Source organism: Silene latifolia, chromosome 4 (genome assembly GCF_048544455.1).
Source record: "Silene latifolia isolate original U9 population chromosome 4, ASM4854445v1, whole genome shotgun sequence".
NCBI lineage: Eukaryota > Viridiplantae > Streptophyta > Magnoliopsida > Caryophyllales > Caryophyllaceae > Silene > Silene latifolia.
Genome location: NC_133529.1, coordinates 61,771,887 through 61,775,430, shown reverse-complemented (window position 1 = coordinate 61,775,430; position 3,544 = coordinate 61,771,887). Strand labels below are relative to the sequence as shown.

At 33.4% G+C, this 3,544-nt stretch overlaps 1 long non-coding RNA gene across 2 annotated transcripts; it reads left to right on the top strand.

The window, feature by feature from the left end:
• The first annotated feature begins 250 nt into the window (after nt 1-250).
• LOC141652258 (uncharacterized) lies at nt 251-2,897 on the top strand. 2 transcript variants are annotated; one of them, XR_012547083.1, is made up of 4 exons: nt 251-555; nt 1,739-1,809; nt 1,917-1,961; nt 2,601-2,897. It is a non-coding gene; the product is annotated as an uncharacterized LOC141652258 (long non-coding RNA). The 2 variants fall into 2 exon arrangements; XR_012547082.1 differs by lacking the exon at nt 2,601-2,897 and having other exon boundaries at nt 252-555; nt 1,917-2,548.
• Nucleotides 2,898-3,544: the final 647 nt, after the last annotated feature.

Sequence of the window (3,544 nt, the reverse complement as noted above, 5' to 3'; positions counted from 1 at the left end):
TGTAATTCATTCCGATTATATGCAATTAATTCATTTATTCTGATTGTATGTAATTATTTCATAATTTATTTTTTTAAGACAGAAATTGTCGCATGGTTGTATTGGCAGACGATTTGAAGAAATAAATTCTTTGTACACCAACGGGGCCCACCATAACCTGAATTTAAAAAAAAAAGTTGTACAAATGATGTAGCAAGATTCTCCATTCAAAGATTGTCTTACAATTAATAAAGATAAGATTTGTCCAACTTCATCATCAAATTAAAAACAGTTTACCAAATAAACCTCCTCACATATCGAAAATGGCGACGCCGCCGCACCACTCGCATTATCGCATCTCAGCCCACCGTCTTACCCTGCCACCACCAAATCTCGCTTATTCGCCGACCACCCAACCTAGCCCAGATGCCACCACTAAACCACACTCTCACAAGGCGACATTTACGGTTGTTGATTACGCACTTGCACAAGGTCGCCATACGCACGCCCAAGCTACCTTTACTGCGGCTTCATATCGGTTGCATCTCCTGTAAGACAGTTCCTCTTTGATAATAGGTATTCATAGTTTTTCACCAATTTCATTTTAATTAGGTAGGGTTTATAGGGATTTCGATTTATGCCTAATTCAGATGCTGTACGCTTTCATTATTGTTATTTAATGATAGTTTGAAGTGTTAGATTAAATTAATTAGATTTGCTTATTAGGGGTCGAGTAATTTAGGGGTTTTAGATTCAATTCCGTTTATCTGTAATTATCTACTCTAATTATGCTTATATGCTTATATGAATATGAATTAGTGATAAATGATAGTGTTATTTACAAAGTATGCTGTGGTTTTTTGCTGAAGTTCAAGAACTATCGATTGTGAATGATGCTCAACTTAGTCCGCTTGATTCACTATACTTAGGCATGTAACTGATGTATTCAATCAAGTCTGTGCATTTTAGTCGCCTGAAGGCATCAAAGCTATAGAAATGAAGTAAACACGCTTTCAATATAGTGTAGATAAATAGCTTTTAGCTTTGATTAAGTTGTTCTCTCTATAGGTTCACTTTCATATATAGAGTGCTCTATTTTTTTTTACAATAATATAGCTCTTGTAATCCCTAGTTTGATCAAATAAATAATAGTTGCTGTTGAGAATAAAGCTACTATTTTTAGTATTGGTGTGTGACTAATTTTTGAATATTCAAAGCAGACTTTGTGAGCCTGGATTGTGGTGCTACAGAAGGTCACACAGACGAGCTTGCCAGTATAATAGATTAATAGGTTTTGGAATTCATTTGCGGTTTATGAGTTCTACATAAACAAGGTTGACGAGTTCCTTACAATCTAAAGACAATTCTTCACAGTCTAAAGGCAGGACCTTAAATAATCTTGTAGGTATATTGATGTAGCAGCTTGAACAAAATGCTTGGAGTCAAAGAGTAGCATACATACTACATGTACCTCAATTTGAGTTGCTTTTTCACCTTAGATCCTATGATTAGATGTCATGTATCAAGTCTTTAAATTCTATTTTCATTGAAAAGCTGGAAATTTTTCTGTTTAGTTGCGTCTGAATGTAGTAAATTGATGATATGTTAATGATAAAGAACAAAATGGCAAAGCACAGAGTGTTATTGTAGTATTACAGGCTAAGGTAAGGCTTCGTAATGTTTTGTCTAACTCCTTCCTTCGCTATTTGTGGGAGCCCTTGAGGCATCAGTTACGTTTTTATTGTTGTTGTTGGAGCAGGTTGAGTTCGTGGGTCTGAAAGAGCTGTTAAGTTGACCAAATTATTTGGCATCCAAGTCTTACTGTCACATGTATACTCCTTAATTAATGATGTGTTTTACTTTCACATTCAAGTGTTCTACTTATAGCTACATTGTACAGGGAGCATTTTAATTGGTGTTGTGATTGCTTGCATCAGGATCAGATTTTGGGTACATTCATCTTTCAAACTACCGACAAATAGGTATGCATACTCTTGTTCTTATCAAGTATATTTTGTTAGAGTATGTTGTCCAGTCCTTGATATGGTTATCATTAAAAATGTCGATTTCCTTCTTTCTTCTATCAACTATAGGATCGTGGCTCGGAATTTCTATGACAATGTATGTAAAGAGAGTACATTATTATGACTTAAAACTTTATATATAATAATATTTGTATTTCGTTGAACCTGAAACTAGTTATTACAGTTATAATTTTTTGCCAAAGAGTAGGAAGTAATTCCTTTGCTATTAGATTCCGAAATTTCCTTTTTCTCTCCTACAATGGGGATTGATTTTGTCGTTGCCTAGGAGTATTATCTCATTATGGCTGAGGTATCGTCAGACCAGCACTGCCCGAATCATATTGGGTTCAGGCAATTAGTTAGGGTTTATGGGTAAATTTGTGCTTAATTAGTTGAGTGCGACAGATGTTGTATGATTTTGTTGTTGTTATTTAAAGAGAAATATAGCATAGTTGTTGCGATTGAAGTATTCGAGTTAAATTTGTTGGACTTTGCTAATCAGGATAGATCAATTTAGGGGTTTTAGATCCCCTTACTCTCTCCGTTTTCCACAATTTCCAGATATTTTTTACTGTTTGTTTTTTTCCCTTCGTGCAGGGGGAGGCCACTGATTTCACTTCGAGTTTGGGTATTAGATGATTTCAACGACAAGGTTAACTTGGAGAGTTATTTTTTCGATAAATTTATTCCTTTTTGTAATTATGGTTTAGTTTATACGAATCCGAATATAACTTTTAGATTGGTTGATTTAGGAAGTTGATGGTGATAATGTAGTTTGACAATTGTAATGTTTTATTAATTGTAATTTTTGAATAAAATTATGTAGGTCTTGACATTTTTTAGTTGTAATTTTTTTTTGTTTTAAATAAAACCTAAGAAACCGGTTTTCGCCCACACCTGATTTCAAAGATAGGATCAAAGAAACCCGTTTTATTCAATCACTGGTTTTAAAGATAACAAGCAATGAAACTGGTTTTGGCCAATAACTGGTCTCTTATCTGTTTTCAAAGAAATCGGTTTCTGCACAAAACAGGTCTCTTTGACATAAGCAAAGAAACCGGTTTAAATAACCGGTCTCTTAGGCTAAGACACCTATGAGCTAGAGAACGGTTATAAACCGGTTTCTAAGGCCTTTTTTAACCGGTTTCTTTGGCTTATTTTATAGTAGTGAATTACATGTATATAAAATGGGTCACATTAAGTCTAGTTAATATAATCTACAACATCTTGTAATTATAACTAACTAATTACTCTTATCTCTAGTGTTTCATAAACATTAATTAATTTTAGTAATATAACAAATTAATTACTAAATTGAATCTTATTTAATCACATTACAATAAGATATATAATTCTCACTTATAAATAAATTTGTTCAATTTAAGCATTTAATTAATCTGTATCAATATACGATTATTTAACTTTTCTGTTTGGGAATCGTCCTATAGGTGTGACCTTAAGGGATCAACTGATCACCACCGTCAAACGACAGTAATGTCAAACTCTAGTTAGCCAATCATTACCGATTAATGTTGATCAGT